Here is a 12,202-nt window from a genome sequence, read left to right on the forward strand (position 1 = left end):
GGATATATCAGTTGGAACTGGGGACATTTGCATGGAAAGCTGTGTCCTTTTCAGTGATACAACAGAGATTTTCAGACTTCTTAGCAAATCATTAAGTTAATGCACTTTTGCTGCATTAGGAGGGATATTTGTATTGCTTTGGACATACCCACATTTTCTTTTTGAGCAAAGCATTTTTAAATTTTTTTAAAAATAATATTATTAAGTCTAGCCTGGGAGAAAAGCACCCTTCTGTTTGCAGAACAACATAATCCAGTTTTCATCCTTCTTTAACATTTACTAAGTGGAATTAAAAAAATGTAGGCTTTATTACCTGCTGGCAAAGTGGACCTTGCTTTAAAACAGATAACTACTGCTATACAGGCCCTATACAGGCCCTTTCTTAGGGTGGGGAGCATAAAACTGGACCCAGCACTCCAGATGTGTCTCACCAGGAATGAGAAGAGAGGAAAGATCACCTCCCTCAACCTGCTGGCAATGCTCATCCTAATGCAGTCCAGGATGCTGCTGGCATCCTTTGCTGGAAGGGCACACATTGCTGGCACATGGTCAGCTTGTTGTCCACCAAGACCCTCAGGTCCTTTTCTGCAAAGTTACTTTCAGGGAGGATTAACCTTATAATGCCAACTTTGCTTTGGAAGCTGTGATTTAAACTCTAAGGCTGAGATCTCCATTAGGGCTTAAATGTATCAAAGCTGAGTGTTGGAGAATAAAACCTTTAGTCACTGAGCTGCAGAAGCTGGGATCCATGGCAGGGAGGCCTGCAGTGGGCATACAGAAGATTAAATGCCTTGGAATACCACCAGCATTTTTAGTCAGAGCTTGCCCAAATTAGATCTTTGAGCAGGAAGGTGCCTACTCCATCTGGCAGTGAAATACTGAGGACCAGCGTGTCCTCATTCTCCATCTACTCTAATTCCTTCCCCAGAGCCTGCTAAAGGAAGCAGGTGCCTACAACAATTTTCTGCAAAACTTGAGCAATGGTCGCTTTCTCCTTTTTTCCCTTAACACTATGGTTAGGACCCTTATTCAGTGTTTTGAAGTGGCAGCTTTAGGTCTTCCATTTGTTTGAGGGGGATCACTTCTCAGGAGTGTGCTCTGAAGTCAAGTTATAAGATGAAGTCCTTGCACTTCACATAACAGTATTAAATATTCACTGGCTACAAGAGAGCAGATCATTCTTCAGCTTTGTGAGTCATCTGGAAGGCAGAGGCCTGAACCTCACTTATGCAACCTTTCCCTCCCTTCTCATTCCCTCGTCTTTAATAGTTTTATACCAAGTGTGAAAACTTCGGGAGAAAAGGTAAAGAAAACCCTTTCATCTTTTGAAAATTATGATGCTTTACCCAACTAATGGATGTAGGTCACAGATACTCATCAAATTTCATCCATAAATCTGTTTGAAGAGGCTATTTTTTACCACACATTTGTACAGTACATAGAAATTTGAGTCTGGATTACTTTAATTAGGAGTCCAAACTCTGCAGATTGCTGCAGCAATGCAAGCAGTGACTACTGGTTATGAAACATCTTGATTATTTTTACTTGAGCTGTGACGGTGCATTTCTCCCCACTGAATGGCAAAGTGGACCACTTGTGTCATGGTCAGGAGAAGAGAAAAAGCTTAGGGAAATAGTCTCCTTTTTAGAAAAGTAGTCATGTTTAAGCGAAAAGAGCAAGATGTCAGAAAGATTGTCTGTAAAAGATCAGAAATATGAGTAATAATAATAAATGAGTTAGGTGTACCATAGTGCAGAGATAGACAGTTAACAATTGTCCTTAAAAGCATACAGTTAAAAACCAAACAATTGCAGAGCATATTGGCCTCAACAGTGGTTTGACATTAGGCTGGTATAAAATGCTAATTCTTGATGAGTTTGCTGCTAAAGTATTTTTCTGTATTACTGCATCCCTTTGTCATAGCTGTTAGGGGTAAAATTCCAGGTTAAATCACATCTTGCCTGCTCTAAGCTATCCGTCACTTCCTAAATGCTTTTAATTATCCTGGAATGAAGATGTATTTTCTGGGATCCAGCATCAAGGTGACTTCCTGAGGTCAGGGCAAAGCCTGTGCTGTGCAGAATGGAAGGAATGTGTACCACTTCACAGGTCTCTACTGACTGGCAGTGCCTGGGGTGGCGTTACAACACCTTGGAAGACAACATTTCTTGAAGAACTTCTGAGGTAACATAGGTATTGTGTTTACTGTGACTAAGGATTAATATGCCTACAATAGTTGTTTCATTCTTATATCATTTTCCCTTATGTTTTGTTTTTTTTCTGAATCTTTTCTCCTATTGTTTTTCAGATGGATTCTTTCTTTTTTGCTGATCACAACCAGCAATTAAAACTCTCATCGGCCTCCATTTTTCTTCAGTGAATTCATTGTCCTTCAGTTTTATATGTGCAAATCCACCGTCTTCAAAATACAGCTGCAGTGACATCTGGGTAATCCTATCAGGAATGTAAATATGGTAATTGAGGGACTAAAATGACATGCGAAATCTGCATGTGAAGAATACTGTGGCCCTATTTAAAAAAAAAAAAAAAGTGGTGTGGCTTTACACAGGTCATTCATTGAAAACATGGTAACTGCCTTCTTGAAGACTCTGGGCACATGCCTTTCGAGGTTCAGTCACAGATTTGTCTGGTCCCGACCTGTAGACATATTGTGAGTTAGCTCAAGATTGCTTCTTGTTTGTTTATGCTATTTATTTATGAGGTCTCTATCACTATGCCTACATAGATTTCTGTAAGAACAAGTCACAGTTTAAACCTCTGTTGTTTGCCTGTGCCCTGTAGAAACTCTTCTCACATATGTTGTGCCCATACATACAAGGGCTTCTAAATCTTTAACTCCAAACCAACTCCTTAATGCTACACAGAATTTCGGCAAGTATGAACTGGAGTAGTTGCGCTGATTTTTATGAATATGTGTCAGTTTACAGTGGTTGAGGACCATGGTCACAATGGATGTGAAGAAAAAGAAGTTGAAAATAAGTGCTTCTGCAAAGTAGATCTCTGGAAGAAGCCCTCCAGTGCAGAGTTGCTTTGCACCATCACCCTAAATGTCCTTGAATGTGGCCTGACCAGCCTGGACAGAACAACCAACCTTATTCCAGAGCTCCCCTCTCTGTTGGTGACAGCCTAGGCAAGGAGGAATGCTTGCAGGGAAGGTCAGGGCTGTTGTTTCTTGGTTTTAGTGTTGGCCTGTTGTGTCTGTTGCAGCCCTGTGTAAATTAAGGAGGTCCTTATGCTGCTCTAACATGACATGAGAATATTCCCGCAAAGACCTGTTGCACCAGGATGAGAGTTGGGCAAGCAAATCCCTTGGGCCACCCTTGCAGTCTGGTCACTGACTGTTGAGCTTCACAACTTCCAAGTTCATTAGTACACCCAGTGGTGTACTAGAACCATGTAGGGGTGGTTCCTCAGAAAAGGTAAGAGAAATCTCATTCTGTGAGGTATTTACATAATTTATTTATATACAATAATATATAACATATATATATAATGAATGTATGTATATAATGTATTTATATAATGTAAGTCATCAGTAAGACTTGAGAGGAAGTGTGACTAAAATTATTTATTTTGAAAACATTATATCTTTGAAAACATTATCAGGGCAAATGTGATCGCCAATCACCAAAGCTGCAAGCCAGATATTAAATTGCTGATCGTATCTATTCTCATTGTTATGAAGGCTGTACCACACTAACAATACACTGTTTAAAATGAGGATTAGAGCTCGGGGTCAGTTCAGTAAACGGACATCTATTTTTTAAGTAAGTCCTTAAGTGAAAACGTTTTGGAAATTAGCTTTCATATGCAAAGATTAAGCAGGAGACTGAAGTGCTTGGGTGTGCATGAGTCCCAAGGCATTAGAATCTGCTGTCCTGGAAATACAAGTACATTCCTATTTTACTGTTAGCTGCATGGATGGTTGCACAGCCTCAGCCACAGCTGTCCTTTGTTGTACAGATGGCTAACAAAAGCCTGGGATGCTTTCCACTGAGACAAAGACATTAAATGAACTGAAGCTATGCTGAAGATCTGGTCCTTAGTTAGCAAGGGTGGTATACAGATGGTAATTCTTGCCTTTGCAGTCTTAAGGTTTGTTTTTTCTACAATTAATTATTGAATTGTGCAGCTCCAGTTTTTCTGAGTTTTCATATTTGAGGAACTCCAAAGAAACTTGAATTGTAGTAAGTCCTACAGCAAGCCCTGTGGAATTATTTCAAGTGCAAATCCAGAAGTGAGTCTTGATTATTTCTTAAAATTTTAGCCACTAGTTATTTGACCTCTTGGAAAATTTGAAGCCTTGGGGGAAAGGAAATATGTGGACTGCAACATGATTATAGACCTACTGAGACTTTAACCTGGTTCATTTTATTCTACTCAGACTCTACTTCTTTTTCAGACAGGAAGCGCTTTGAAAAAGATGCCTTGTCTCAGCACTGAAGCTCTCTGAGACTCAGCTCAAGTGCACAAGGGAAACTTCTTGAGCATTCCTGCTCTACTGACTGGTTAGGATCTTGTGCTTTATTTACAACTTCCCTTATTACATCAAGTCCAAAATGCAGCTCATCTATGATTCTTCCTTCTCTAGGCAAGAGCTGTTAGCATAAATTTAACTCCTCATACGTATCAGTCCTACTTAGTCCCAGCACTGCTTTGCTGTGAAATTCCATATTGATTTTGGGGTTTTTCTGTGTGCTTCTTAAGGCATGAATTGATTGTGAGTCACTGTCTCTGGTATCTAGTCTGCAGTTTCACAGTTTTTCACGAGCGTGTAAATTATCAGCTGTGCAGTACATGCTCATTGCAGGGAGATGCACACTGCAATGGGTTGGAGGATTTTTAACTGATTTTTCTGCTGGTGTGTGTAACTCCGGAGTTCATTTTTGAACTACCTGATCTTTCATGACTCCTAAATCAAACCATGAAGAATATTTGCATCTCTTTTTGCTTTTATCCATTTTTAAACTCATGCTTATACATACAATTATATCCACCTAGAATATTCCTCAGCACTGCATTAAGAACAAAGTATAAATATACCTTTCTGATATTTGTAAGACAAACATAAAGTTTTGAGCTCAAAGACAATTTTCTCGCGGAACATTTGTATGTCCAAAAATGGTGTTTTGATGGATTGAAACATTTTGCAAGGGCTTGTCATTTCCTTCAACACTCGGGGGAGATGCTGCCAGTGATGCTGCTTCCTAGGGTTTTTGTTGTTTTGTTTTGCATTTGCCTGCTCATTTTCTAGCCAGCCTGGCTCTCTGCCTGCCAGGGACATAGGGCAACTGTATCCAATCTTCCTGGCTTACCATGTCCCTATCTCTGGACTCCTCTGCTCCTTAGGATGTCCTTATGCCCAAAAGACTCATTAGATGGGCTACCTAATTGCCCTGATCTTTAAGTCTTATAAGCCAGGCCCTGTCTCTTTGGTCAGGCTTGCTCCCCCGTTCTCAAAGTGACTGTACTGGGGCTAGCCAGACTCACGAGTTTGCCAATTGGTAGGACTTGGGGCTGTCCATCTGCTGCTGTAGTTTGTGAATAGGCTACTTGGATACTGATCCATTGGAAGGCAAGGGGAGCTGGCTGACCCCAAAGGAGTCTATGGGATTCCACGATTATGGGGGAGGAAAATAAGCCAGGGAAAAAAACAACCCAGTTTTCTTCTGTGGGAAATCTTAAGATTTTGTTTGAAAATTTGAGCAACAATATTTATAAATACACCTAGTGTCAGAATTCTCTACAGATGATTCCAGTCAGCTGTGTTGTTGGGTGCTTTTCCTATATTACCCTCTGCAAAGTGGGAAAAGAGAATTTCTTCTGAAGCTCTGCAGGAATCTCTACGCAAATGAGAAATGCATACAGAAGCTTTATAGGAAAATTACTAAAAAAGTGTGAATCACGTTAATTTTGTTCCTTGAAGAAATGCAAAGGGTAGCAATAAACTAAAATACAGTCACTATGTCAAGTTGAAAAATATATTTCTAGGATCAGTATCTTTTAAAATTGTTCTTAAAACATTTATACTGCCTGGTGACATTGATTTGAAAGCTGCTAGAATAAGAATAGGAAAGTTTAATCCCCCTCCAACTCACCTTACCTTCTCATTGGACACACACAGGTTACAGTAAAAATTCAGATTTTTTATTATAAAAAATATAGAGGAAATATTTAAAAATCTTTTGAAGATGAAAGGAAGCTTGATGAAAAAAAAAACAAAATCAAGATAGAAGGAAGATAGATAGGACTAGGATAAGTTTACTCATGTATGCTTTAGCCTCAAAACAAGAGGAACCAAAAAAAAAAAGGAATTAAAATAAAGACATGCAGGAACAAGTTAGGAAAAATGAAAATTTCTGTAAAAACAGTTACAGATACATTAGAAGAAATAACAGTCCCATGAGATGAAAAAGGTGAGTAAGTATGTGAGAACTCTCAAGTGGGAGAAATTCAGAGTAGTTATTTTTCCTCAGTTTTCAATATGTAAGAGAAGAGATCATCAGCAAACCTTATGCAGAAATCAGAAAAGCTATTAAGGACAACAGTTAGAGAAGACAAGACCAAAGGACAGTTAAAAAGCTTATAAAAGAATATTTGTCACCTTAAATATACATTGAACTGCACCTTTGAATGTACTAGAGTTGGGGGGTGAAGAAGAAATACAGCAGCTTTGAAAAAATCAGGAATATAATAAAACCCTACCATAAAATAGGGAAAATAAATTTGTTGCTTCTCTTTAAGAAAGTAGATGTAAAAAATTACTACTCAATGGCTCATGAATCTACCCTGAACGGGACATTCTACCATCTAGTAAAAGAATCAATGCTCCAGATCTGAGACCAGTGTAAATTAGCACAGCTGCATTGACCTAATTCAAGCCACATTGATTTACACTAGATAAGAATCAGTCCTGCAGAGCAGATATTCGGTAGAAAATGTGCAATATCTACAACTGAATGAATACACGAAAAAAATGAAGATATGTACCCATCTAAGTGCTTTGTCACTTGCCATGTTTGTGTGAATGTCGAAGTGTTAGCCAGTAGGCTTACATCAGGAACTCTTTTTCATTAATTTTGAGAGAGATATCTAGTAGAAGACCTACTGGTTTGATCCAGTGTTTTTGTAAGGGCTTGACTGGGAGCAAGAGAAAAATCTATTTCTTGATGTACTGTTCTTTCACCTTTTCTTCACAGTAAAATTATTCCCTCTTTCCTCTGAACTAAAGTACATGTCACTGATAAAGACAAGATACAAGGCTACCCCAGCATGGTATTTCCTGCATTGCTGCAGTGCATGTAGCAATGACCTTTGCTGTAATAATTGAAACATATCTGATCCTGGAGTCTAAAATATTCTCCTTGTTCACTGGAGAGGAGACAATTTAGAAAACCTTCAAGCTGGAGCCAAGGCTCATGGTGAATGAGGGATATTAGTTAGGAAAATCTAAAGGAGCTGAGAGACTGCTTTTGCCCCTATCACTGCATCAGATGTGAGGAGAAGGAGAGGTAAGACATTAAATAAATATGATCATGTTGGACACTTATAGGTAAGATGCTCTACAGAAACAGTGGTGAATGAATAATAAAACTTCATTGTGAAGATGCTCATACCTGAGATAGGTTAACTTGGATGCCTGGCAAGTGGGTTACCTACAGAAGAAGAAGTGGTAGATGATGTTCACGTCATTACAAGTTGCTTTCTTCTTGACAACTTGGTGGCCTTTGAGTTCAGGTTGTAGAGGTCTCCTGTAATGATAATTATTTTGCTTCAGGCCTACCAGGTGCATTTGTTGGCTGCATAACAGCATCTTATTTCCATTAATTTATTTTCAAACTCCATACTGTCACCTTAATGGAGAATGGGAAACTTATCTTGAAGATCCTACTTATTTAGACTCTTATAAGAAAAAAATGTACAGATCTGACTTGCATTGTATTAACATTGATGTGTAGTAGAGGAAGGGTCAAGGTTCAATTATTCCATTGTCAGCATTCAAGTGGGTAATCTCAAACGTTTAGTTTTGTTTACAATGTACTCAGATGTTTCTTTTTGAAATAAATGGAAATTTTCACTTTTTTTCAAGCATGAACACTTCTCAGATGAAATTGCAGTTAATTGAAGCTGTAATTGCTTTAGCTGAACATCATTACAATGCTTAGAAAGTAGTTTTGAGAGGTTGGTTTAAATCAGCTTTTGAAAGAAAACCTGCAGCATTTTTTATGTTACATTTAAAAAAAGTTCGAGACAGTAGATATAATTGTATGAAATAATTTAAAAGGATTCTAAGATTTTACACACCTTATTAATACATGGAATTCCTGAATGAAGGAAGGAAAGTTAGGAGGGTTACCAACAGTTTGAATGCTATACAAGTATGTTATAATTAAATATATCCATAATATAGTGTCTTGATACTTTTTTTTGTCAGTGAGAAAGCTTTTTTCCTACCCCATACTTGGGATCTAAGATACTGCTAATGATATTGTGTCATCTGCAGATGTAATTAAGAATTTCCATAAGACAGATTTTTTAAAAAAGGGGCTATTTCCACAGAGCTCCTCCAGCCACCACATGCCCATAGGGTGCCCAGTGTTTTACTGACAGGTCAAAAGAAAATAGAATAAGTATACATGTGTCTTAGGTGTGTACTTCTCAAGTGGCTGTCAGGGAAATCGGTGGAATTGTGAAAGCAAAGAAACCATGTGTTCCTGGTAAATTACAAAAATACAGAGTCACAGTCATACTAGTAAAGCCTGTTCTTAGAGCTTTATATTATGGAACAGCTACACGTCTGTTTACGTATCACTGTGCCTCCTGCTTTAGGTCTTTTTCAAGGTGCAGTGACGGTCTACAATAAACAGAATGCAGCTCTGTGGAAGGAGCAGTGACGACTGCTTGATCTGACTGTGGCTTCTGCAAAAACATCTGTCCCAGGGGCACAGCAGGAGCAACAACTTGTCGTCTCCATGACTGCTAATCCAGCTGCATGGTGAAACGGGGCTCCTGCGGTCAGCGCACATGGGGCTGGTACACAGAGAGATTTCTCCGGGGTTTTCAACCAAGGCCAGTCTGGAGTCCAGGTAAACCCAGCTCCTCCATGGGAGCATCTTCCAAGTTATGAGCAGAGGGAAGATTTGAGCTACCGGCTGATAGTGCAAATCTATTTTGAGTAAATGCCTGAGTGACTTGGTGGGACCTGGGGGCTGTTGATATCACAATGTCAGGATATCACTGCTAGCTCTTTCTCCATCTCTCTCTCACTGAGTTTGGCAACCCCCTCTCCTCCCTTCCCCACACATGGCGTTCAAGCACTACCAGCCAAAATCTATGATACTTTGTGTTGGCATACAATGTGCCAGCAGCCTGACTCAAACAATCGGCCAAACATACTGTCTGAAGCATACTGATGTCAAAATTTGTTTGGTAATCACATCAAAATGCATCTGTTCATACCATTTCCCATACTTTCGTGGAGGTAGGAAAAAAAGCAGTCTTGGAATTTTGTTATGTCTACTTTTGGTACGAGCTCAAAATCTGAAGTGCAGAAAGCTGTTTATTTAAAAAAACCTCACAAATTAAGGGAAAAATAATAACCTCACCAATGTTCTTCCTATGTCCTTAACATAATCAAAATAGCTCTTGGTGCTCCTATGCTAGAAGAGGTAAATATACATCACCAAGAGCGAAACAGCAAATGCATACCTTGTCTAAGCTTGGCACAACTGGCTGGAATTCTTACACCTGGAAATTTTCCTGTAAGAGATGCAAAACACGTCAAAGAGGGATATTGATTTTTCTAGTATAAATCATAATAATACCATGAATGAAAGGTATACTGATGAAAGATTTATTTTCCAGTATTTATGCATCTACATTTCTGATATAGAAATGTAAATAAATTAGGGGTTTTGTCAACTTTGCTGGCAGAAGTTCTAAATATTGACCTGAGCTTAGGCACCAGCACTATTTTTATCAGCTCTTAGCTCAGACACTGATAGAGAAGCTGTGCAAAATACAGCTGTAAAAAATATAAAGGTCTAAAAAATGCAATATTTGGTAATACTTATGGGAAGATGACAATGAAAAGTAAATAGCCTCCAGAATAAATCTCTGCTGTAGGAACATCAGTAGGACTTTCTGGTCAAAATAGTGCAGCACAGACTTTTCTGAAGATAAGAACTGGCCTTATGGTTACAAACTTTTAGTCACAGCTGGTCTTGGTGGATGTTATGCTGAGTGGAGCTAAAGAAGAAAGAGTAGACTTTTACTAGATACTCTCCTGTGTATAATATCTTTATTACATCCTGGTTTATTGTAGGGCAGTGTCTTTTAGTTAAGGGGTATATGAGCTACTTTCAATGGGTTCTTGAGATGTGATTGAGAAAATCAGGTTCCTAAATACAAGGAACAGTTCTCATGAAGTCAGCCTCCATGGAAAATGTTTAGAGAGTCACAAATTAAAAAATTTAAAATCCCTTCTCTCCAGGAAAATACTTTGGCTTCTATAGGTTATGTCTTTGCCTGCCATGATAAAGCCTCAGGAAGGAAACAAGGTACAAACCTATCTATGAAGATCCTTCTACAGAGCTTTTTAAAGAAATATTCCCTCTAGAGGAAATCTGGTGAGATGGGGAAGAAATGTGTGTCTGAAGTCCTTATAGATAGCTGCACAGACTGAAGAATTTGACCTCTTCTTTGTGCTCTGCCTGATGTCCCACTTTCTCATTGTCTCTGGTTTGATTCTTTCTCCCCGCTACCTTTCTGTCTGGGTGGATGGGACTGGAAGCTGCATTACAGGCTGTGCTCATTTCCTTGTGAATAACCTGCTGGGATGCTCCGCAGGTCACGAGGGCTCCTGCTGCAGAGACTGGCTACTTCCCATACTTGCCTAACTTGACACTGATGGGATTTCTTCTGGCTTAAATAATTTGCTTGTTATGCTGCTTTGGGGTAATACCACCCAATTTACTCTCATTTTCTTCACCACAGAGGTGATCAGAGAGAATAAACATCTAAAACATTTTGTTTGCTAGCTTTCAGGAGTGTAATTTGTTGCTCTGCCAGCTACAGAAAATGGAAACTATAATACAAAAGAGGTTACTATTTGTCTCAAATAAGCATTTAACTTAGCTTTAATGAGCTAGTTACTGTATATTAATTAAGTCTAAATAGCTCATTGAGAGGCCCTTTCTGAGATTTTTCCTTGCCATCTGGTTAGCTTGTTTTAAATGACAAAAGCAATAAGTACTTAATTATGTTCCTATTAATATATTTTAATTTCTGAATCTTCTGAGCTTTTTAATGGGCATTTCTCAAGGTATAGTGAAAGAATAGAGATTTTATCATCTAAGAGTAATTACTTGCATTAACAGCTTTGCTACAGAGTGCTGCTGTAACCTGTCTTCGGAACTGTGTCATGCAGACAAGAACAAAATGTCAGCATTTTGCATGTGTCATGGCAACTTTAGAATGAAAAACGGAGACTTAGCAAGTATCTCCTGAAGCAGATTTCACAGTTCTTTCTCCTGGTGCTTCTGCTCAGTAAAACTAAGTCTTCCTTGCAAGGTTACAGCCTGTGAATTTCCCTGTCTCACCAAGCTCTACAATAGTGACATACTGGAATAGGATCATTCTGGAGGCAGCATAGACTAACTGGCCATTTCAACCATTGCCAACTCCTAGTGTTCCTGCTGCAATTCACCTATTTACTGCCACTGCTGTCACCTCTCTCTACACATGGGACGTCTGTGTCTCCCAGGATGCAGAAAAAAACAGGGTCCCACAAAAGAAGGAGACCTTTTCTCTTTTTGAATTAGGTGATATAAGATGCAGCTTGTAAGCAAATAACTGGAATTATCATGCTATTTAGAGAAATGTTCTCAGCTGTATGTTTAGTGCTCTATGAATTCTAGTGAAAAAAGAAATCTTTTTCTATATTTGTTGAAAAGGAAAAGTCTTCTTGAAGGCATGCTGCTGCTTTTGTCACAGCAGTGATCTGGTTGCCATTAGATATGGGTAACCGTAATTTCCACAAAATCATCTTTTCAGCTTGCATTTAAACACTATTAGCCACATCAACTCTCACTCAGTGTCATGCTGAGTGACTGAAAGAAAATGAATGCCAGCTGTACCTGGTAAATAGGAAAAATGCCATTACCTTCAGGGCCACCTTGGT

The sequence above is a fragment of the Aptenodytes patagonicus genome, chromosome 3 (assembly GCF_965638725.1).
Source record: "Aptenodytes patagonicus chromosome 3, bAptPat1.pri.cur, whole genome shotgun sequence".
NCBI classification, from domain to species: Eukaryota; Metazoa; Chordata; class Aves; order Sphenisciformes; family Spheniscidae; genus Aptenodytes; species Aptenodytes patagonicus.